This window comes from Schistocerca americana, chromosome 4, assembly GCF_021461395.2.
Source record: "Schistocerca americana isolate TAMUIC-IGC-003095 chromosome 4, iqSchAmer2.1, whole genome shotgun sequence".
Lineage (NCBI taxonomy): Eukaryota > Metazoa > Arthropoda > Insecta > Orthoptera > Acrididae > Schistocerca > Schistocerca americana.
Window position 1 is genome coordinate 789,788,390 of NC_060122.1, and position 26,183 is coordinate 789,814,572.

The window sequence follows — 26,183 nt, forward strand, 5'->3', positions numbered from 1 at the left end:
ACACAGAGGCATACCGACAATCCTCCTTTCCACGAACAATACGAGACTGGAATAGAAGGGAGAACCGATAGAGGTACTCAAGGTACCTTCCGCCACACACCGTCAGGTGGCTTGCGGAGTATGGATGTAGATGTAGATGTAGAAGACAAGCAGTAGAACCCGCGCCATGTGCGTGCGGGAATTATCTTGGTGACATGAAGCCAAGAATGGCTTGCCATCAAGGGCAATAAAACGAGGCGTAGAATATCGATGACATTCACTGTGCTGTATCAGTGGCTCGGATGACAACCCGGCATACGGCCCTACTTTAAGGAGTGACCGCATGGGACAGTATTTCATTTCATATCAGAATCCCTTTGGTATCGGGCTCCTATGTCTTCTATGGTGTTCTTTTTTTTTATCATATCAGAACCCCTTTGGTATTGGTATCCTATGTCCTGCATGGTGTTCTCTTTTTTTGGATCATCAGCCATCTGAATGATTTGATACGGCGTGCCACTGCTTCCTCTCCTCTGTCAACATCTTAGTCTCGGAGTAACACTTGGATCCTAAGTCCTCAATTAGCTTCTGGATGTATTGCAATATCCGTCTTCCCCTATACCTTTTACCCTCTACAGCTCCCTCTAGTATCAACTGCTTGGAAAACTTCCACTTTTCTTATCAGTTCATCTGATTTTCATCATCTTTTTTATAGCACCACGTCTCAAGCGCTTCGACTCTCTTCTTTTCCCGTCTTCCCGAAGTCCGAGACTCACTTCCATACAATCATGTGCTCTAAACGTACGTTTTCAGAAATTTCTCCTTAAAATTAAGACCAATGTTTGATAGCAGTAAACTTATATTGACCGGGGTACCCCCTTTGCTTGTATTAACACTCTATTTACGTCTTCCTTACTGCAGCCGTCATAAATTACATTGCTTCCATGGTAGGAGAATTCCTCCACTTCGTGGTCCCCAACTCTGAAGTTAACTTTTTAACTAATGTCATGTCTGACACTCCTCATTACATCCATATTTCTTCGGTTTATTCTCAAGCTATATTCTGTCGTCAGCAGACTGTTAGGTCCGTTCACTATGTCCTGTACCCTCACTTTCACTGAGGTTATCAACTGCATCAGCGAAACTTGTCGCTTATATTCTTTCACCTAGAATTTTAATCCCACTCCTAAACATATCTTTTATTTGCGTCATTCTTTCTTCGAGTTATAGATTAGAAAATAGGACGAAATGTTCCATCCCTCTTTTACACCCTTTTTAATACGAGCATTTCGTTCTTGCTCTTCCATTCTTCTTGTCCCTTCTTACTCTAATCCCATAGCTTACACCTGTTTTTTTCGATAATGTCGAACATCTTGCACCATTTCACACTGGCGAACGCTTTTTATAGCTCGATAAATCCTATGATCGTGTCTTGATTTTTGATAAGTCTTGCTTACATTATCAAACGCAACTATTCAGAATTGGTATTTTCCCGAAAGCCAGACCGATCGTCACCTAAGAGCTCCTCAGTTTTCTTTTCCAATCTTCTGTATATTATTCGTGTCAGCAACGTGAATGCATGGCCTACTGAGTTGGTCCTGCAATAATTCTCGCATTACCTCCCTTGTTACCTTCGTAATTCCGTGGTTGACATTTTCCCGAAAGTCTGGTGCTATTTCAACACTTTCCTAGATTCTACTCACCAACTCAAATAGCCATTCGGTGCCATTTACGCTAGTGGTTTTACAAATTCCGATGGAATTTCATCTACGTTTGCTGGCTTATTTTATTGCATGTCTCCCGCAGCTCTTTCAATCTGTAACTGTACTAATGAACCTAGGTATGTTTGCAGGTGGGGATATTCAGCCGCCATGTGATTGTTAAAATTCATGGTGAACCTTAGCTGTCCTTTAATCTGCACAATTCGCAACTAGTTTCGGTCAAATGACCATTGTCAAGCTAAGCAGCCGTTTATGCCAGCTTAGCTTGATAATGGTCAATCAACCGAACCTAGTTGCGAATTGTGCAGAATAAATGACAGCTGAAGGTTCACCATGAATTTTAACAATACTAATCAATATCCTTACGTTTACCAAAGAGATTTCCTTTTCTCCTTCCATCACGTCACCTGACAGTTCCTCCCCCTTCTACCTTTACTCTCTCACCTTCTCACCTTCATATTAACAGCGCAACTACTTCAGTAATCTTGATGTTGAGACCTTTGCTTTTAACATCTCTGAAGGCTGTTTTGAATTTTATACGTTTTATACGTGCTGGATCAGTCCTTCTGACTACGATTCTTTTCCGAATTCCTTCACATTTTTCCTGTTGCCATTTCGTCTTAGCTTCCCTACATTTCGTCCATTTCATTCCTAAGTGGCTTATATTACTGCTTTCCAGTCTTTTCCTGCGCATTTTTGTGCTTCCTTCTTTCGTCGATCAACTGAATTATTTCGCCTGTTCCTCAAAGATTCTTCGTAGATGCCTCCCTTGTACCTACGTTTGTCTGTCCAGATCTTGTTATATCCCGTTTTACACATGTGCGCTCGTCTTCAGCTGAACTGCCTACTATGCTATTCATTATCATGGTACTACTCATAAGTAAATGAATCCTAAGACAGGAACACTGCCTCGGGCATGGATGTGTGTGATGTCCTTAGGTTAGTTTGGTTTAATTAGTTCTAAGTTCTAGGGGTCTGATGACCTTAGAAGTTAAGTCACGTAGTGCTCAGAGCCATTGGATCCATTTTTTGAAGACAGGAACGCTTGTTGTAAAATATACGAGCTGGAACATTTTCGTAGTTGTTATAAGGCTTGGATAAAACTAAAACGCGTGTACGTTTCAAGTCAAGTCGTAGAAAAACCTCTGAAAATGAGGTGTTTAGAGTACAGTGTTCCCATTATTTGATCTTATCCCTCTATTTTGCTTACTATAGACTGAAATACTCTTCGGCGTCTTCTCCTATGCTTTGCCAGACAAATACAACTGATGATAATCTGACGACTGAAGTCAGTTTCCCGTTTAACTGTGCATATTGTAAGAACTGCTTCTCATCATGAAGTAAAGACACCAGCGATCAATTTACATCCCATATCGCTCTTTCCTCCAACAATTTCTCTTCCTCTGATATATTTGTGGAGGGTCGGTCATCGCACACGTGGAATGACGATGCTGTCAGGAAACCACCAGGTTCATTCGCAGTGTTTGGGCAGAACGGACCCTCCGTCAAAAGCCCTTTCAATAGTTTCGCGGTGCGTTAAAAGGGCTTTTCATCTGTCGCCCACACGCATTTGTCTTTCCGGGCGCTTTCAACACCTGCCAATCGCAGCAGTTTGTGGAATTCACTTTCCTAGCTATTCCTTCCCGGTCGTGAATAGACGGCACGTCAGTTGCTTTTTAAAGCTGACATTCTGCTTCCGACATCTCAACAACTTCCAATAAATTCTGCAATTCCCCTAAAAGCCACCGTTCAAAGTAAATGCGTGGTAAACTGTACCAGCATTTACGTTTCTAACGTGTTTACGATTAGCAAGAGGACGCGGCGATACAAGCTGTTGGCTTTAAAAACAGGTAGAGTTTTCACGACAGATTTGATGAAAACCAAACACATTAAAAACAACAGTAGGTCGCATTCCTAATTCCTTGAACAAATTTTTGCAAGGTACTCTTCACTTGAAGCTACAATTAATTAGTATTATACGCTTCTGGTCTCGCAAAAACTTTACCGCCGCTTTGTGAGTTACCGTTAAAAAGTATGCGGAATATAAGCAAACGAAATGTAACATACTTCTTATTTTTATGTAACCTATTTCTAATAAAAACTGAACGGCAAATAAAGATATGTTTATACGCTTCTGTAACTGCAGGGCATGCTCCTCGAAACTGAATTTACTGTCACGTTGAAATCCAAGTATTTGACACTGTCGACTTTTTCTCTCTGCTCGTCGCCATAATTATGTTGGGAGGAAATATCAACGTTTCTCTTGCTTTCTAGCGGAAAGTGACAAGGCAGCAACGAACTGGTTTGTCACTGATGTGTGTGATGTCCTTAGGTTAGTTAGGTTTAAGTAGCTCTAAGTCTAGGGGAGTGATGACCTCAGATGTTAAGTCCCACAGTGCTCAGAGCCATTTTTTGTACGTGTCTGCGAGCAGTGTACGATACTGCTAGGCAGTCATGGTGCCTTGCACGAGCTCCACTGGGGCTATGGACGTCCACGTGAATGTTCCTCAAAGCATAATAGAGCCGCCGTCGTCTTGTCTCCGTCCCACAGTGTAGGTGTCAAGGAACTTTTTCCTTGGAAGACAAAAGATTCTCGCACTCCCAGAGGAAAGATAAAGATGGTATCGGGATTCATCAGGCTATGCAACGCTCTGCCACTGCGTCAACATCCAGCACTGATGGTCACATGTCCATCTCAGTCGTTGTTGCCGCTGTCGTTTATCGAGTAATAAAGTCATCGGAATATCAAAACAAACTGTAAAACGATTTAGGAAAGATATCTTAATGGTGGGAAAAGTGGCAGTTGACCCCAAATAACGAAAAATGTGTGGTCATCCACATGAGTGCTAAAAGGGACTTGTTAAATTTCGGTTACACGATAAATCTGTCTAATCTAAAAGCCGTAAATTCAACTAAATACCTAGTAATTACAATTACGAACAACTTAAATTGGAAGGAACACATAGAAAATATTGTGGCGAAGGCTAACTAAAGATTGCGTTTTATTGGCAGGATACTTAGAAAATGTAACGGACCTACTAAGGAGACTGCCTGCACCACGCTTGTCCGTCCTCTTTTAGAATACTGCTGTGTGGGATCCTTACCAGATAGGACCGATGGAGTGCTGGCCGGTGTGGACGATCGGTTCTAGACGCTTCAGTCTGGAACTGCGCGACCGCTACGGTCGCAGGTTCGAATCCTGCCTCGGGCATGGATTTGTGTGATGTCCTTAGGTTAGTTAGGTTTACGTAGTTCTAAGTTCTAGGGAACTGATGACCTCAGATGTTAAGTCCCATAGTGCTCAGAGCCATTTGAACCATTTGACTGACGGAGTACATCACAAAAGTTCAAAGAAATATGGGAGAGAGTATCACGGAAATGATGCAGGATTTGGGCTGGACATCGTAAAAGAAAGGCGTTTTTCGTTGCGGAGGAATCTTCTCAAGAAATTCCAATCACCAACTTTCTCCTCCGAATGTGAAAATATTTTGTTGACACCGACCTACATGGGGAGGAACGATAACCACGATAAAGTAAGGGATATCAGAGCAGAAGTTATAGGTTTCATTCTTTCCGTGCGCTATACGAGATTGGAATAAAAGAGAATTGTGAAGATGGTTCGATGAACCCTCTGCCAGGTACTTAAATGTGATTTGAAGAGTTTCCATGTAGATGTAGATGTAGATGCACATGTAGAATATCCGCACCTGCATGGGTCGTCGACTACGGAGGCTCATCATTCGGAGTGTTCGGCGCACTGTGAATTCAGACACACTCGTATACTGCCCAGAATTAAAGTCTGGTGTTAGTTGCGCGACAGTTCACCGCCTGTCCTGTTTTACAAGTCTGCCCAGCCTACGACTTTCGACATCTGTAAGGAGGGGTGGCCGCCAGACCCCATGTTGTCTGGACGTGGTTCCACCTTGGTTTCGTCACGTGTTGAAGACACTCACCACGGCACTGTTGGAACACCCGAGAAGTCGTGAAGTTTCCAAACTGCTCGTGCCAGGCCTCCAGGCCATGAAAATCTGCCTTCGATCAAACCCAGATAGATTGTGCGCCTCCCTGTTCTACGCACGGACAGCACGCTCACTGATAGTACATGCACAGTGCGTGTTTCTGACTAGTAGTCTTTCCTCCCTAGGTGACCCTGCTAGCGCCTAGACGGGTGCATATCGATAGTACGTCGGTGCTCATAAAGTTCTGGATCATCAGTCTACGTCTTTCTGTTGTTTCGTTGCGTTGAGCTGAATGAGGTGTGGCTGTAACCTGTTCCTGATCTTTTTCGGTCTGTACATAGAGCAAGCAGTAGAGGATACCAAAGAAAAAAAGTAAATTTACAGAAACAATGTGGGACTTTAGTTGACATGTAATATTAAAGTATCTGAAAATTATTTTTAAATTCCTACTATCAAACCATAAAATTGGATTAGCATTTGCTAGATTATGATGTACCATGATTTTATCAACCCCATCATTTCGTGACATTTCTATGGGGAGACGTAGTACGTTACAAACTCTTCGCCGGACATGCCTCAAGACAAATTTTAAAACTGAAGCTCTTCGTAACGCATAAGGCCTGTCCTCTGGTTAACAGTATCTGTCACTGCAGTTAAATGATTATTTCCTTGACGATCTCCCGGTAACGAAAGGTGGTATTTCTGTTTGGCTCTGAGGCTCGTTTTTTACTAATACAATTTCCAAGCGTTCCCGGCTCGCAAACAATAGTCAACGACTTTTTTTCGTAGTCTCCCAATGAAACTCAGTCTGACATCTGCCTCCCCTACAACAATTTCAAGTGGTGAGGCCTACCAGCTCTACCGCCGTTTAACAAAATTTATCCAGCATTCGTAGACATTCACCAATACTTATCAGTCTGTCATCTTAGACTAATGAAAGAGCTGTGGTCGTATAGAAGAAACACGAAGCTACACAGACAAAATACACTGCAAAGCTGTAGAACGAGGTAACACAACACATTAAGAGCCCAGTGGAAACGAATGAAAGTGAGCTAGCATTTTGCCAGAGGTCTCCCAGTCGTAAGTACACAGCTGGACGTCACACGGCGTCATGTCAGCAACACCACAGCATCAAATGTAGCCGGTCCGGCAACGCGAGGCAGTTGCACGAACGGCAAAACACGGCGTGCGCCAATCAGCGAGCAGTAACGATCCCCTGTGGCGGTGTTCTTAATGACGACATCAGAAGGAGGCAACGTTCGAATAACTTAGTACGGTGAACAGCCAATGGGAAACTGGAAGAAGGACGATGTGTGTAGAGCGTACCTCAGGGGTTCAGTATTGCTCACAGCGTTGTGTCCGCTGCTAGAAGGAGAGCAGGAGGTCGACCTTAGTCACAGCTGTAGCAGCAGGCTACTGCTACATTGTGAAACAGGCAAGACGTAAAGCACTTCAAACAGTGGGGGCAACTCTGGTTGACTATAGGTCTGAAGCATGGCCCGACGAGTTGCAACTTTGCCTCTTTTCAAATGACGCAACTTGTCCGATTACAGCGACGGCGCGTTCCCCCTACAGAGTGTGGAGAATGTAGTTCTGTCATGTGTTGTGGAAGCCTTCCGTACCGTCAATTGCGTGAAGCCATTCACATTACCGTGAATATGAACTAGGATGTTTACTTCAACATTGTGGATCACCGATCGTTGGCCTTCCTTCCGGATCTCCACAATGAGTACATTATGGTGGTCCGCAACTTCCAAGGTGTCAACAGCAACGTGTTCTACGCTGCATGCAAACGCTACTGGTTCCATGAACACTCAGGCACCTTATCGCAGCTTGTATGGTCTGCTGAATTACGTGATCTTGATGAGTGTTTGAGACCATATTGAACAGACAATGCAACTTGACAGCCAGCATTCCCGTAAGGATATGACGTTACAAATGGTTCAAATGGCTCTGAGCACTATGGGACTCAACCGCTGAGGTCATTAGTCCCCTAGAACTTAGAACTAGTTAAGCCTAACTAACCTAAGGACATCACAAACATCCATGCCCGAGGCAGGATTCGAACCTGCGACCGTAGCGGTCTTGCGGTTCCAGACTGCAGCGCCTTTAACCGCACGGCCACTTCGGCCGGCTATATGACGTTACAGAATTTAATCATTAGCTAGTGGATTCAGCTCCACACCGCGTAACTGAAGAAACCTGCAGAATCTGTTTCCCGCTGAATTGAGGCCATTATCAAGCGTTGAGGCAGTGTCACACGGTACTAGCGCGACTTTTAATGGAGATTACTAATTTAACAAACTAATGACCGGAGGGGATCATTAAATTAGTTTAGGAACATGTAATACAGAAATACAAGTCGTTCAGGACTTATATAAATAGGAAGTGCAGGGAAGCAAAGACGAAATTGCTGCATGGAAAATGTGAAGAAATCGAAAAAGAAGCGACTGTCGGAAGGACAGACTCAGCATACAGGAAAGTCGAAACAGCCTTTGGTGACATTAAAAGCAGGGGTAGTAACATTAAGAGACCAACGGGACCTGCACTGTTAAATGCAGAGGAGAGAGCGGATAGGTGGAAAGAGTACGTTGAAAGCCTCTATGAGGGGAAATATTTGTCTGATGTGATACAAGAAGAAACAGGAGTTGATTCAGAAGAGAGAGGGGATGCAGTATTAGAATCAGAATTCAAAAGAGCTTTGGAGGACTTAAGATCAAATAAGGCAGAAGGGATAAATAACATTCCATGAGAATTTCTAAAGTCACTGGGGGAGATGGTAAAGACTGCAAGAGCTGACAAGTGCGATAATTATCGCACAATCAGCTTAACAGCTCATGCATCCAACTTGGGACAAAAATAATGTACAGAAGAATCGAAAAGAAGATTGAGTTTGTGCTAGATGACGATCAGTTTGGGTTTAGAAAAGGTAAAGGCACGATAGAAGCAATTCTGACGTTGCGGTTGATACTGGAAGCCAGACTAAAAAAAAAAAAAAAAAAAAAAAAAAAAAAAAAAAAAAAAAAAATCAAGACACGTTCAAAGGATTTATCGACCTGGAAAAAGTGTTCCTCATTGTAAAATGGTGCAAGATGTTCAAATTCTGATAAAAATAGGCGTAAGCTATAAGGAGAGACGGATAAATTACAGTACGTACAAGAGCCAATAGGACACTTTGAAATTCTGATGAAAAGTTATCTGTCCCTTCTGCCTTATTTTATCTTAAGTCCTCCAAAGCTCTTTTGAATTCTGACTCTAATACACGACAGTGCTCGGAATAAAAAGGGTGTAAGACAGGGATAAACACAGCTAAGGAGAAGGAACAGGGTGATAGGACATCTGTTAGTGCATCAGGGAATGACTTCAGTGGTACTAGACGGACCTGTAGAGGGCAAAAACTGTTGAATCTGTACATCGAGGAAGCAATGATGGAAATAAAAGAAACGTTCAAGAGTGAAATTAAAATTCAAGGTGAAAGGATATCAATGATACGATTCGCTGATGACATTGCTATCCTGAGTGAAGGTGAGGAAGGATTATGGAAGGTGCTGAATGGAATGAACAATCTAATGAGTGCAGAATATGAAATGGGAGTAAATCGAAGAAAGTAGCAGAAATGAGAAAAGGGAGAAACTCAACATCAGGATTGATAGCCACAAAGTAGATGAAGTAAAGGAATTCTGCTACCTAGGCAGTGAAATAACCAGTGACGGACGGAGGAAGAAGGACATCAAAAGTAGACTAGCAATAGCAAAAAGGGCATTCCTGACCAAGAGAAGTCTACTAGTATGAAGGATAGGCCTTAATTTGAGGAATAAATTTCAGAGAATGTACGTCTGGAGTATGGTAGTGAAACATTGTCTGTGGGAAAACCTGAGCGGAAGAGAATCGAAGCATTTGAGATGTGGTGCTACAGACGAATGTTGAAAATTAGGTGGACTGATTGCATAAGGGTTGAGGAGGTTCCGCGCAGAGTCGGAGAGGAAAGGAATATGTGGAAAACATTGATAAGGAGAAGGGACAGGATGATATGACATCTGTTAAGACATCAGGTAATGACTTGCATGGTACTTGACGGACCTGTAAAGTGAAAAAACTGAAGAGGAGGACAGCGATTTGAGTACACCCAGAAAATAATTGAGGACGTAGGTTGCAACTGCTACTATGAGATGAAGAGGTTGGCAGAGGAGAGGAATTCGTGTCGGTCCGCATAAAAGCAGTCAGAAGACTGATGACACAAAGAGAAAAAAGGAACTTGGACTAAAAATGTCACCGAACAGGAAATGATGTTCGAATCTCGATAGCGTTAGATCACTTGGAGGAACTGAGATGAAATAATTAATACTTCTTTTGTCTCAGCTGCACCGCAATTTCTCCGCCACCGCGCTGTGAATGAGACTTGTAGTGAAGATTCGTCCTCTGCTCTTGGCAGAGACAAGAGGGGCCAGAAATGAGCGTGACGCCTGAATGCACAAGAACAGAGCCCTTCGGTCCAGGAGGAGGGACTGAGATTCGTCGTCGGATGTCGCTGTTTGCACCACAGCGCCGTGGCGCGGTGCTATTTGCCGAGGGTGCCGGGCCACGGAATGTGGCGCTGCCCGAAAGCGTCGAAAGTGGCGGGCGTAGCTGCCCCGCTGCAAGTGGTGTGTTTGTGTGTGCGGGGTGGGGAGAGGTGCTGGTGCACGGGGTGCGGCCGCTATCTGTTGCAGCAGGGGCGCCCTTTGTCCGCATTGCATTCCCTCGGCCACAACGCGGCGCTAGCTACAGGTGCGGACGTCACACTGCCTTTGTGGTGGTGGCGAGCGAGACTACCCAGTGCCGTTACAACGTTTTTCGTAACTCTGCCACGGTACAAACGCAGCTAGCGAAGCTAAAATTCAAGCAGCTCACAGTGTACCACAGTAATGTAGGGGAAGTCGGGACGAACGATTTGATACGAGACTCTTGTGGTCTCATATTTGCCTACAAACGCCGCATAAACCACAGTGCATGCGAGCTGCGCGAAATTTAGTACACCGTTTCACCCTTTTCGCCACAAGCTTTGTCTGTCAGATGTTTGAAGTTTTTATTTTAGTTTTTTCAAAGAAAATGCCTTTTTTGCATGCTGCACATAGAAATTTTTATTTTTATTTATGCACCCAGACGAGTTTCCCCTTTTTTACAAGGCATCTTCAGTGGATGTCCTGAAATATTACATGATTTGTCCATTTTTACACATAGGTTATGATTTCACATCTAGATTATGGATTCAAAAACAGTTCAATTACCGTTTTTTTATGAAATGGAAAGGTACTTACAGGTAACTTCTAATCCATTGCACCTAAGCAAACTGCTTTTTCTCATCTGGCAACCAAGTGGATATCTTACAGTTCACTGTTAACGTTACACACAACTGCTGTGAAAATGGCCACTACAAGAAACGTGTTTTTTATTTCGTTTATATCATACAATAACTTTCTCGTGAGGGTAATAAAATAAAAGAACCACAATTTTGCCAAAGTGTTGCCAAAGCTAATTACGTTTGCAATTCGATCTCAACTTAAACCTTACAAGTATGATAACGTCCTAGTAAGGACAGAGAAACAAAACAATATAATCGTTAATTTCGTGCTGTTAAAATTCACACACCTCTGAGGAAAAATTTACGCGAACGTCAATTTCACAATTTGTCTGTGCAAAAACCAGATCTGTCTAAAATTCAAGGTTGGTTTTAGCGAAGCAAAGAAATAAGCTTCAAGAGGCTAATATCGACCAATCCGATGGCGTAAAAAGGCGAGAGAATATTCAAAATCTGGCGCATCACTCATGCGCAGTAGCTCACCAGATTTTGTAGGCCAATTAGAGGTTATTTCCCTGCTTGATAGATAGCAAGTATGCTATATCATATTGTTCATCTTCACTTTCCCTACGCCACTGTGCTACGTTGCAAAAAGTTATCGTTTACACCATTCATGTGCTTACGTAAATGGTAGTGTCGCATCAAGAACAACTTCATCGAACACTAACAAACAATTACTCTAGTATTTCCAATTCTGAGAGGTACGGTAACTAAAACTTTATGCTAATGGGAAAGTTTTTTCGATATTCTCAGTACAGAAAAAATCATTCCTGCAGCTGAAGAAGGTGCGAGTACATGATGATCTGCAGAGTATCTCAAAAGGTATGTTTACAAGGTGTGGTTATTAGTATATGTGTACCATCTGAGCATACTGTGCTAATAAATGTGTGTTTGGAAACGCTTCATTTGCATGCTAGCGCCTCTGTGATGTCGAGGTGGGCCACACGAGACAGGCAAGGAGTGAAGGAGACAATATAAGCTTTTATCGCTCTGAGACTGTTGAATCGCTAGAACCCCCTTAACGGGACTGTAAGTAAAGAAAGCAACAGATGCAAGCAGCAGAGGGCATAACGTGTGTGCTGTAAGTTCGGGCTGTTTACCAGTGCTTTTCTCTTTTTCTTTTTTTCTCTTTTTTTACATGGCACACACAGCACTCCACAGTCGTACGCAGAATAGGGAAGAGTACAGTACCGTCTCGTGCTCCTTAGTTTTGTGATGCACGCAGTTTTCTGTATTTGTGCTGCTTTCACAAAACGGATGTGAACAAAGACAGTCGTGTGCACAAATGCAGAGTTTTCCGACATGTTTCTCGTGAAATTGGAAGCCCAAAAGAATGCAAGTGAGACTTGTCGGCTCTATGAAGAACGTTATCCCAACAGGAGCCACACAGCCACACCATATGCCGTACTGTGGACAAATCTACGAGCTCTAAGAAAAGGCAAACCCAAATCTACTGCTAAACCCCTACTTTTTATTGAAGACCTAAATGAGCATTTTGCAACACCGACATCTCTGCTTGACCAACACACAAGGGCCCAAACTATCGATTCCCTTAACGCATCAGTGGTTAGTGGATACGTGAAATTTTCTCTGCTGACAGTAAGTCCTAACACGGTCAGGAAATCTATAGCGCGAATTCGTTCTGCAGCTGCAGGGCACGATAACATTACAGTGCGAATCATCAGTTTTCTCGTCGATCCACTGCTGCCCATAATGAAGGACATTTTTAACAATTGTTTAACCTCTTCCACCTCCCTATGAGACTGGAAGCTGGGACTCACAAAACCATTACGAAAGAAGGAACTGCCAAAGAACCCTCCGACTACGGGCCAATTTGCATTCTACCAGCACTATCCAAGACTTTAGTATACATAGTTCACGGACAACTCCATAATTATTTAACGTCACATAACCTTTTACATAAATACCAGTCTGGTTTCCGGCAAAATAGCAGCGCGGTGACTGCTCTTATAAAAGTTGCTGGTGCCTTAAAACAAGCTGTGGACAAATAGCAGCGACTAGAATGTGCCTTTTTGATTTCAGCAAAGCATTCGATACTGTGGACTTGGACATTTTACTTGCTGAATTCTAAAGCTTAAACTTTTCTTCAAGTGCTCTGGAATGGTTCCACTCATACTTTACATAGCGCCAGCAATGTGTGATGGTAGTAACAAAAAGGTCAGAACGGAAGAATGTAGTATCAGGAACCCCTTACGGATCAATACTGAGCCCGCTACTATTCTCTAAATGTGTTAGTGACGTCTCAACTGTTCTCTCCCACTGTAAATGTCACTTACATGCTGATGATCCCCAGCTATATCTAAGTGAAAACCCAACAAACTTGTTCACAGCCATCGAGCACGAAAATGGTGATTTACTTGCCTTGTCAGAGTGGGCGCAGAATTAGGTTTGAAACTTAGCCCACCTAAAACACAAGCAACCTTGGGCGCTTGTAAAAGATTCATTGCCCCTCAATCTCTTCCACAATTAATCCTAAATGGCGCAGAAATAATCTTTCCTTCTGCTTCAAAGAATTTGGCAACAATTCCGGACGGCTGGTCCCGGGTTCGAGTCCGCCCTCGGGCATGGGTGTGTGTGTTTGTCCTTAGGATAATTTAGGTTAAGTAGTGTGTAAGCTTAGGGACTGATGACCTTAGCAGTTAAGTCCCATAGGATTTTCACACACATCTGAACATTTTTTGAACAATTCTCGACTACAACTTAGTCTGGACTGAACACACAATTGCAGTCTGTACGAAGGTGTCAGCGTCACTTCACTGAGTACACAATCATAAAAAAGTGTTTCCTTCCGAGCTTAAAAAGAAACTTGTAGAGTCACATACACTCTCTATACTCGACTATGATGATGCTGTTCTCCAAGGACTATCATACGAAAGCTCTCGCGGCTTGGAACTGGCGATGAATGCTTGTGCACGATACATTTATGACATCCGCTTTTTCGACCATCTCACTCCAGCCTACAAGAAATTATCACGGATACGAGCCAGTAGGCGTAGAGACCCTATGCCTGCTCTATCATCTTCTCAATCACTGCACTCTCTCTTTATTTATTGTCAACTTCTACACTACTAACTGAACAGCACAATAGAAACATCCGCTCAGAACACAGTAAAATCCTCAAATTATAATACTGCCACATCCTCTAATCATTCCACTTATCTTCCACAAAATATCAGAGAAACCAAATCCCTTCGGAGCTTCAAGAGATAGCCAATGGCCCATCTTCTGTCACTATACACATCTATTCTACTCAGATCCGCATCTTAGTTTTGCAAATTTCCTGTACCCAACAACTCCCCCCCCCCCCCCAATCAATCACCCCTCCCCCCCCCCTCCGCCCTCCTGTCAGAAGAGTTCACTATTTGTATTTTATTATTTCCTATCTTCTACTGTCTCTAGCATTTGAGTCTTCTCCATCATCGATCTTCTTTTCGCTCCTGGTAACTCCAATCGTAGACTCAAATGTACTAAAATAATTTATATAATTCCTTATTGTATTCACTGTGGTTATTAGTATAATCGTTATTATTATTATTAGTGTCAACTATCACTATTACCTTTGTTAATATTATTACCATGAACTCTTCTGTGTGTTGTTCCTGGTCAGATGTAAGACAGAGTCTGGAGAATCTAATCTGGTCAGGCTAAATAAGCAGTAAATAAATATTTGCAAGTTTGGAGAGGCGTTTAAGTGAAACGAGAGTTTACGTTCTAGCGGTCACGACGCTGGACGCCCACGAACACTCCGAATGCCAGAATTTGAAGCCACTGTTTTGTTGGGGAACCTTCTACGAGCACCCGAGCTATAGCAAATACCACGGCTGTTAATCACAAGGCAGTGTGTCACGTTCCGCACGATACATGCTTGTCCTAATTAACATTGCATCGCACTTTTGAACAACACAATCACTGCAATATCGTATCAATTAAAATGTCTCTCCTTTGCGGGAGAGTGCGAGTTGTAGACACATGGTTGACGACGTGTGGAAATTAGGGTCCGGCCGTGGAACGTACATGGACAACCTAATATTACTGCAACCGCTCGCTATAAGCGGGAGATCCGGGTTCGAGGATCGGTCCAGCAAAATTTTTCATTTTTGTCATTCCATTATGCAGCAGACGGTGGTCCATATCGCAGCTGCGAATACATTTCATGTATCTGTAGACGAGTATCGACATTTTCCGTAGTCATCAGCTAGGATTCCGTTCTCTATTTTGAAGATGTCGGGAAGATCGGGTTCCTGCCCCTTTCCTTCTTCAAAAAGCTCACGAATACATCATCGTTTATGAGAAATGCTGCTACTTCTCGATAGGTGCACTTTAGGTTACAGAGTGTAGTACATGAAATGAAACTTAATTCCAAAGTGTCCAAATATACATTAAGCAGCTGCCACATTGCCTGCGCGCATCACACGCTTTTTTCCAGTTGTCGGTACTTAAACTAAGCGGAGCGCTCGTACGCGCTGTTTGGCCGTGGTTACATCGGGCTGCGCAGAGCTGTACATCCAAGGAGTTCAGTCCTTCTTTGCTAAATGGCAAGGGCATAGTTTTCACATCGGCATGTGACAAATTCATTACTGTTCAATCAATATATTGAAAATATTTATAATTTCTATAAACAAACCATCTCCATAAATCAAACTACACTATATGATCAAAAGTATCCGGACACCTGGCTAAAAATGACTTAAAAGTTCGTGGCACCCTCCATCGGTAATGCTGGAATTCAGTATGGTGTTGCCCCACCCTTAGCCTTGATGACAGCTTCCACTCTCGCAGGCGTACGTTCAGTCATATGCTGGAAGGTTTCTTGGGGAATGGCAGCCCATTATTCACGGAGTGCTGCACTGAGGAGAGGTATCGATGTCGGTCGGTGAGGCCTGGCCCGAAGTTGGCGTTCCAAAACATCCCAAAGGTGCTCTATAGGTTTCAGGTCAGGACACTGTGCAAGCCAGTCCATTACAGGGATGTTCTGATGGTGTAACCACTCCGCCACAGGCTGTGCATTATGAACAGGTGCTCGATCGTGTTGAAAGATGCAATCGCCATCCCCGAATTGGTGTTCAACAGTGGGAAGCAAGATGGTGCTTAAAACATCAATGTAGGCCTGTGCTGTGATAATTCCACGCAATACAATAACGGGTGCAAGCCTTCTTCATGAAAAACACGACCACACCGTAAAACCACCGCCTCCGACTTTTACTGTTGGCACTACACACGCTGGCAAATATCGTTCACCGGGCATTCGCCGTACCCACACCCTGCCATCGGATCGCCACATTGTGTACCGTGATTCGTCACTCCTCACAACTCTTTTCCACTGTTCAATCGTCCAACGTTTACGCTCCTTACACCAAGCGAGGCGTCGTTTGGCATTTACCGGCGCGATGTGTGGCTTATGAGCAGCCGTTCGACCATCAAATCCAAGTTTCTCATCTCCCGCCAAACTGTCATAGTACTTGCAGTGGATCCTGATGCAGTCTGGAATTCTTGTGTGATGGTTTCAATTAACCTCTACTTTTTTCAATTTACGACACTCTACAACTGTCGGCGGTCTCTGTCAGTCAACAGACGAGGTCGACCTGTACGCTTTTGTGCTGTACGTGTCCCTTCACGTTTCCACTTCACTATCACATCGGAAACAGTGGACCTAGGGATGTTTAGGAGTGTGGAAATCTCGCGTACAGACGTATGACGGAAGTGACACTCAATCTCCTGACCACATTCAAAGTCCGTGCGTTCCGCGGAGCGCCCCATTCTGCTCTGGTTGGTTGGTTGGTTAGGGGAAGGAGACCAGACAGCGTGGTCATCGGTCTCATCGGATTCGGGAAGGACGGGGAAGGAAGTCGGCCGTGCCCTTTCAGAGGAACCATCCCGGCATTTGCCTGGAGTGAGTTAGGGAAATCACGGAAAACCTAAATCTGGATGGCCGGACGCGGGATTGAACCGTCGTCCTCCCGAATGCAAGTCCAGTGTCTAACCACTGCCCCACCTCGCTCGGTCATTCTGCTCTCTCACGATGTCTAACAACTAGTGAGGTCGCTAATGTGGAGTACCTCGCAGTAGGTGGCAGCACAATGCACCTGATATGAAAAACGTATGTTTTTGGGTGTGTCCGGATACCTTTGATCACATAGTGTACCTGTAGCGAAGGCCGTATCAAAATCGCTTCAGTGGTTCTTGAGATTACCCCGAATATATGAAAAGAAGCTTGAAGGGGAAGTAAATTTATATACGTAGAGAAGAGATATGCACAGTAACTAAATTTTTCGTTGTTTGTTACGTTTCCTGTTGTTGCAGTTTTAATGGCTAGCGATATACTATTACACTAAACGCAGTACTTTGAGTTTAAATGGGGTATTTTCCTGGCTTCAGCATAAGTCACCTGTAGTTGATTTTTCTATGAAATAGATTTTTTACAAGCATTACTTTAAAAACTACTGAGGAGCAATGTAATTATAAGGTACTAATTACATCTAGCCCCCATACGAAATGAAGTGATACAGAGAAAAAATCAGCCACGCATTAATATAAATACAAAGAGGATACAACAATATAACCAGGACGACTAAATGCTGTACTTGAGGAAAACGCCACGTGCTGCAACATAGCACGTACATGTAGTTTCCTCAAATGCAGCTGGTTTTGGTAAAGCATAGTTGAGGACAGAGCTGCAGGTGGCTTCTAACGAACTTCGTACTGTATAATATTAAGATTAAATGCCACCACACTGGTCCCACGAGGGATATAAGGAACGTAGGATTCCCCCCAGCACCTCGCCTGTCCCCTTTAAGACGGCGGAGCTGTGGAGCCCTTCTAGCCGGCAGGACCGGCGAAAACGAGGAATTGTGTTCCTACTCTCCTTCACGATGTTTGCCCTCTCGGGCGCTGTCACTTCGTTCCGTGCGTGTCGAGGACGCGTGTGAGAGGCAGCGGAGGGAAGAGGGAAGAGGAGAGGGAAATGGCGGAGAGTACTTATCCCGGTACGTGGTCGAATATGCGCTGCAAGGGGCGTCGTCCCTATCCTACCAGCGTCGCAACTATTTACAGTTGCTGCGCTCTGTCTACACTAGTGAAGAAAACAAGCCGCCGAGCACGAATTATCGAAGACTTGCTTCTTCACGGTCAAAACAAATAGCGAATTTATCATGGAAGTAGTGAGGAAACATTCACCTTCACGTATCTCTCTCTCTTTCTATATATATATGTATCTCCGCCATTTCCCATATATATATATATATATATATATATATATATATCTTGCTTTCAACAAGTTCTCAGCTTTTAAAATTGAATGAAGCAGTCATTTAACACTAATAACAGAAAATAAATACCTCTTTCATCCAAGATGGACAAGGATCGCTACAATGAGTATACCAACGGTGCCGAAAGACGACCGATGCAAGTTAGGGGTTTAGTGCATGGAAGTATTTTATCCTGAGCGAAGATCTACATCTATACTCCGTCTGTTCAAGAACCGCGTCAGTGTCAGAGAACAGGTAATTACCAACAGTACAAACTTCCATTCTCAGACACTTCTTGAGCGCAAGCAACGGCTGGTTTGTCACATGACAAAGACGCAGGCAGTGGAATTTCGTAGTAGTTTAATACTGTGCACCGGACCGGGACGAAAATTTTTGCCTATTGCAAACACAGTTTTAATCCGCCAGGCAGTTATAGATCTGCACACACTCTTCTGAGAGTAAGAATTCATTCTTGACAGACGGCCGGAGTGGCCGAGCGGTTCTAGGCGCTACAGTCTGGAACCGCATGTCCGCTACGGTCGCAGTTTCGAATCCTGCCTCGGGCATGGATGTGTGTGATGTCCTTAGGTTAGTTAGGTGTAAGTAGTTCTAAGTTCTCGGGGACTGATGACCACGACAGTTGAGTCCCATAGTGCTCAGAGAAATTTGAACCATTTTTGAACCATTCTTGACGTAGACAGTGGTACGAAAACGTATGGACTCGTTCGGAACTCGTCAGCACTAAGGAATATGTGAGCAGCTGTGACAGGAAACTAAATAATAAAATTTAGTTGCTGATCTTTTACGCTAATTCTGTGCTGAAATTACACAAATTCTTTAGTACTTCGAGTTTTGAAAACCGCCTCTGACGGAGTGCCGCCGAAACACACAAAGTTGGGTAAAACCTTACCGCCAGAGTGAGGTTGAGAACAGATTCGGATAATTCATGTGCAACCGCGAACTGTAAGAAACTTAAGGATGACCAAACAAGAGAATCTACTTTTCGAACTTCGGTGGATTGCAGAAATATTCTTAGGCGTGGAATCTCTGCAAGTATACCGTCTTGAGAAATCTCATCGTAATTGTCAACCAAACGTTTTACAGGCGTGGGAAGTTCCATTTCTGATGTTTTAATCTGGATGCTGGGCTTTAAATAACAAAATGATCTGATGCACGTTCCATGATTTTGCTCCATGTATCGATTTCATGCAGAAACCTGTCGATGCACTCTGACATTAACCTCGTCGGTTCATGATGTCAGTGTCTCTAACAACATTACCTTCAATGTTTAAAGTACTGTATGAAAATAATTTTTGTTTACACACTATTTTAGAGTTAAAATGTGCGTATGCAGGTTAAACACTCAGGCCTAGTCCATATGCTCTTCAATTGTCCTACCCGCTTCCGTAACTGTCGGCAATGAATTGACAAAAAAATTGTTTACAACTGTGGCAAAGAACATGACAAGTTTTGTCACCCCCGCGGTGCTAGTACCCCATGCGGATCACACGCCCGTAGCTAAGCTACTGGTTGACACACACAACTCGATAGCGTTAAAGTCTGCTCGTTAGAAGTTTTTTCGTTGCGATGCTATCGAGAACAGTTGCCAACATGAGTAACGTAGAAGTAAATATTCTTGGAGTAGTGAAGCAACTTAAATCACTTAATAAAAGCAAGTCTTCTGGTTCAGACTGTATACCAAATAGGTTCCTTTCGGAGTATGCTGATGCATTAGCCCCATACTTAACAATCATATACAACCGTTCGCTCGACGAAAGATCCGTACCCAAAGACTGGAATGTTGCACAGATCACACCAATATTCAAGAAAGGTAGTAGGAGTAATCCTATAAATTACAGGCCCATATCGTTAACGTCGACATCCAGCAGGATTTTAGAACATATATTGTGTTCGATCATTATGAATTACCTCGAAGGAAACGGTCTATTGACACACAGTCAACATGGGTTTAGAAAACATCGTTCCTGTGCAACACAATTACCTCTTTATTCACATGAAGCGCTGAGTGCTATTGACAAGGGATTTCAGATCGATTCCGTATTTCTGGATTTCCGGAAGGCTTTCGGCACTGTACCACACAAGCGGCTCGTAGTGAATTGCGTGCTTATGGAATATCGTCTCAGTTATGTGACTGGCTTTGTGATTTCCTGTCAGAGAGGTCACAGTTCGTAGTAATTGACGGAAAGTCATCGAGTAAAACAGAAGTGATTTCAGACGTTCCGCAAGGTAGCATTATAGGCTGTTTGCTGTTCCTTGTCTACATAAACAATTTGGGAGACAATCTGAGCAGCCGTCTTCGCTTGTTTGCAGATGACGCTGTCGTTTATCGACTAATAAAGTCATCAGATGACCAAAACAAACTGCAAGACAATTTAGAAAAGATATCTGAAGGGTGCGAAAAGTGGCAGTTGACCCTAAATAACGAAAAGTGTGACTACTAAAAGGAACTCGTTAAACTTCGGTTACACGATAAATCAGTGTAATCTAAAAGCCATAGATTCAACTAAATACCTAGGTATTACAATAACGAACAAGTTGAATTGGAAGGTTCAAGTGATTCAAGTGGCTCTGAGCACTATGCGACTTAACTTCTGATGTCATCAGTCGCCTAGAGGTTAGAATTAATTAAACCTAACTAACCTAAGGACATGACACACATCCATGCCCGAGGCAGGATTCGAACCTGCGACCGTAGCGGTCGCTCGGTTCCAGACTGTAGCGCCTAGAACCGCACGGCCACTCCGGCCGGCAAATTGGAAGGAACACACAGATAATTTTGTGGAGAAGGCTAACCAAAGACTGCGTTTTATTGGCAGGACACTTAGAAAATGTAACAGACCTACTAAGGAGACTGCCTACACTACGCTTGTCCGTCCTCTTTTATAATACTGCTGCACGGTGTGGAATCCTTACCAGATAGGATTGACGGAGTACACCGAAAAAGTTCAGTGAAAGGCAGCACGTTTTGTATTATCGCGAAACATGGGGGAGAGTATCACAGAAATGATACAGGTTTTGGGCTGGACATCATTAAAACAAAGGCGTTCTTCGTTGCGACGGAATCTTCTCACGAAATTCCAATCACCAACTTTCTCCTCCGAATGCGAAAAAATTTGTTTGACACCGACCTACATAGGGAGAAACGATCACCAAGATAAAATAAGGGAAATCAGAGCTTGTACGGAAGGATACAGTCGTTCATTCTTTCCGCGCTCTATACGAGATTGGAATAATAGAGAATTGTGAAGGTGGTTCGATGAACCCTCTGCCAGGCACTTAAATGTGTTTTGCAGAGTATCCATGTAGATGTAGATCTGGAAGAAATGTCACTCTGATAACAGCGTGAGTTTTGAGTCGCGGGTCGAGGGAAAGATTTCTTATCGTAGGCATGAGATAGGAACAGAACAGGTAGGAGACCAGACATAATGTCCCCTATGTGCTGAGCGCTTGCTGGAGGTCTAGTCCGCTAACCGCTAGGTACGGCCCTGCCCTGTTCAGTAAGCATAAACCTCCTGAGTACGGCCAGAGGTACAGTGGCTCCGTGTGACCTTCATAGCGTACTCGGCCCACTTTCAGCCACCCTCCTCGCTTTCAGAAATCTCATCGGGCAGGTCCGGGACACGCCTGCAGTGCTTAGCCGTGCTGGTAAACTTCAAGTTGTGCGTGGCGCTAGCCCCGCGGGCGACATTCTCGGCTATTGTGCGTTGCGCATGGGACGCATGGTAATGAGGGGATCAGCGCCGTCTCGCCACCGGCGGCGGTCGACCAGGAACTTAGACAATTAGTAGCACGTAGTTTGCACACAGTCTCAGTGGATCCGGCGTAATGGAGTATCAGCGTAAGCACACAGGCGGTGGTCCATAGCGCTGCTTGCACTGCTCCGACTGCCCACGTCTTCGCTGGTCGGTGACGGAGTGGGAGGTTCAAAGATAGAGACAGTGCTTTTCCACATCGAATAACGCTGGCCTTTCAGTCCTTCCAAGTGAAGTTAGATTCAAGCAGAAGGAAGGAAGGAAGGTCATACACTGAAGAGCCAAAGCAGAGTAAAAGGCGTATTACTACAAACAAAACTAGATCTACTTTGCGTATTCGGGTCAATTGCACAGTGTCATGTCTTGTAGGCGATAACATCTGGGTCGGCAAAAGATTCTAGTTCAGGTAGCGATGCATTCTCACAGCGGACAATTGCGAGTGTATACGACCCACTGCCAGCTGCTCCAGTTGCAACATAGAGTGAAAAATTAACTCGACAGCCACGAAAAAAAATAGGTCCATGAAGAATAACAGACTGTGCAGTGCCTAATATCGTGAACCCCCCCTCCCCCCCCCCCCCCCCCCGAGAGCACAGCACGTAAAACTGGCACAGTAAGTCGTGGCATGGACTCGACTAATGTCTGAAGTAGTGCTGGAGGGAATTTACACCATGCATGCTGCAGGTCTGCCCATAAATCCGTAAGAGTACGAAGCGGTGGACACAATGTCAATGGCATAGAGACACAATGTCAGTGGCATAGAGTTGACAGTGACACGACAGTGTTAGGAAAATAGTGAAGGAGACAACGCAAATGGGAGAGGAATAAAGAGAAGGAGAAAGTGAAAATGGGTGAGAGCCAGTGATAATGAGAACCTGTGTCTATGACAGTGACAACAAGGAAGAGAGGGATAGTGACAGCGAGAAGAGACAGGAGCAGTGGAAAGGAATGGATGAGATAATAGTAGTAAGTGAGAGCAAGAGGATACAGTAATAGTGAGAGAAGACAGTACTTCAAAAAATGTGTGTGAAATCTTATGGGACTTAACTGCTAAGGTCATCAGTCCCTAAGCTTACACATTACTTAACCTAAATTATCCTAAGGACACACACACCCATGCCCGAGGGAGGATTCGAACGTCCGCTGGGACCAGCCGCGAGACAGTAGTAACAGGACTGAATGAAAGAGAAAAAAAATGGTTCAAATGGCTCTGAGCACTATGTGACTTAACATCTATGGTCATCAGTCCCCTAGAACTTAGAACTACTTAAACCTAACTAACCTAAGGTCATCACACAACACCCAGCCATCACGAGGCAGAGAAAATCCCTGACCCCGCCGGGAATCGAACCCGGGAACCCGGGCGTGGGAAGCGAGAACGCTACCGCACGACCACGAGCTGCGGGCGTGAATGAAAGAGACTCTGCTGTGACACAGGAGACAGAGAGACACAAAGAGATAATCACAATGAGTTGCGCTGAATGAGTGAGTGAGAATGAATAAGTGGGAGGGAATTGGTAAGAGTAACTTGACAGCGATGCACTAGTAATTGTAGGCGAGTTTGGGGAGCATGTGCGAGTCAAAGGTGAGTTGCCTTGCACGTAATTTATCATTTGTTTTTTGTGTTTAGACGTTAGACAATGCTGACTTTTAAAATGTTTCGCGGACCTTGAAATTACCCTGTATATTGCGTGCCCTTTCCTAACGTTTCCTCTGGGCAATTTTGAAAAACCACTGTATCTGAACACTGAATCTGGAATTCCAGAAGGGATTTTCAGTCCGGTCCTCCCAAATCTGAGTGAAGTTCCGTGCGTTTTCCTCTGTTTTACTGAAAAAAATATGATCAGAATTTATTAGGCGAACTATCAGACATACACACGAGCACTCCATCAAATGTAGTTACTGGTTTACCTAGAGCACAGAGACAGTGATTTAGCACAAGTGGTAAGTATTGTGCGTTAAGGTGCTTATGTAAAGGGGTACCACTGCACGTGTAGTGAGCGACGTCCTCACATTTCTGGATGGACAGTGGGCGGCGAAGTTGCTGACGGCGTCAGGAGTCATCGTGAGTGGCAGGCCGCGCCGTCTGAATGACGTCACTGTCAGAGGCTCGCGTGAGGCACGCTAGCGCCGCCAAAATGACGAAAAGGAATTCTATAGCGGCGCTGGGGTGACAGCCACCTCATGATGGACGACGGGCGTTCAGGGCGCATGACAACGTCCGCCACCCATCGCGTTTCTGTTTCAGGACGCGCAGATCCGTGTCGGACCTGGATGCCAGAACGCTCGCTATCGCAGACAGCACTGCAGCGGTATGGACTGCGTGGGCAGAACGAATGTAGACAATCATGCGCCAGTCGGGTGGTTTTAATAGCTAGTTAATTCCTTACACTGGCCTAAAACGAGTGGAAGTTCAGTTTATTAATGGAATGATATGTGACGGAAACAAAAATAAAAGAATAATTTTGCCTCCTGGACCCCTCCTCCGCAACCCACACAAAAATAGCCTGGAATCTGAAGTGCAGAGATTTTTCCACATATTGAGTGGATAACCATCAGTTGTGTGGGATATACACTCCTGGAAATGGAAAAAAGAACACATTGACACCGGTGTGTCAGACCCACCATACTTGCTCCGGACACTGCGAGAGGGCTGTACAAGCAATGATCACACGCACGGCACAGCGGACACACCAGGAACCGCGGTGTTGGCCGTCGAATGGCGCTAGCTGCGCAGCATTCGTGCACCGCCGCCGTCAGTGTCAGCCAGTTTGCCGTGGCATACGGAGCTCCATCGCAGTCTTTAACACTGGTAGCATGCCGCGACAGCGTGGACGTGAACCGTATGTGCAGTTGACGGACTTTGAGCGAGGGCGTATAGTGGGCATGCGGGAGGCCGGGTGGACGTACCGCCGAATTGCTCAACACGTGGGGCGTGAGGTCTCCACAGTACATCGATGTTGTCGCCAGTGGTCGGCGGAAGGTGCACGTGCCCGTCGACCTGGGACCGGACCGCAGCGACGCACAGATGCACGCCAAGACCGTAGAGTCCTACGCAGTGCCGTAGGGGACCGCACCGCCGCTTCCCAGCAAATTAGGGACACTGTTGCTCCTGGGGTATCGGCGAGGACCATTCGCAACCGTCTCCATGAAGCTGGGCTACGGTCCCGCACACCGTTAGGCCGTCTTCCGCTCACGCCCCAACATCGTGCAGCCCGCCTCCAGTGGTGTCGCGACAGGCGTGAATGGAGGGACGAATGGAGACGTGTCGTCTTCAGCGATGAGAGTCGCTTCTGCCTTGGTGCCAATGATGGTCGTATGCGTGTTTGGCGCCGTGCAGGTGAGCGCCGCAATAAGGACTGCATACGACCGAGGCACACAGGGCCAACACCCGGCGTCATGGTGTGGGGAGCGATCTCCTACACTGCCGTACACCACTGGTGATCGTCGAGAGGACACTGAATAGTGCACGGTACATCCAAACCGTCATCGAACCCATCGTTCTACCATTCCTAGACCGGCAAGGGAACTTGCTGTTCCAACAGGACAATGCACGTCCGCATGTATCCCGTGCCACCCAACGTGTTCTAGAAGGTGTAAGTCAACTACCCTGGCCAGCAAGATCTCCGGATCTGTCCCCCATTGAGCATGTTTGGGACTGGATGAAGCGTCGTCTCACGCGGTCTGCACGTCCAGCATGAACGCTGGTCCAACTGAGGCGCCAGTTGGAAATGGCATGGCAAGCCGTTCCACAGGACTACATCCAGCATCTCTACGATCGTCTCCATGGGAGAATAGCAGCCTGCATTGCTGCGAAAGGTGGATATACACTGTACTAGTGCCGACATTGTGCATGCTCTGTTGCCTGTGTCTATGTGCCTGTGGTTCTGTCAGTGAGATCATGTGATGTATCTGACCCCAGGAATGTGTCAATAAAGTTTCCCCTTCCTGGGACAATGAATTCACGGTGTTCTTATTTCAATTTCCAGGAGTGTAGTAAGCTCTTTGTGTCATCTACAAAGTTTAGGTATTACGGCATTCCTTATGTCGAAACTGAACACCTCTTTTACATTTATAAAAAAAATTGATATTTTAAATTACTGCTCTCCCCCTCCCCATCCCCAATGCCCCCTACATCCACCTGAAAA

At 44.8% G+C, this 26,183-nt stretch overlaps 1 protein-coding gene across 2 annotated transcripts in view; it reads right to left on the reverse strand.

Moving 5' to 3' along the window:
• The window catches only part of LOC124612952 (atrial natriuretic peptide receptor 1-like), a 1,199,832-nt gene that overhangs the window by 390,657 nt on the left and 782,992 nt on the right, over positions 1-26,183 (reverse strand). The gene's annotated exons all lie outside the window — the stretch shown is intronic.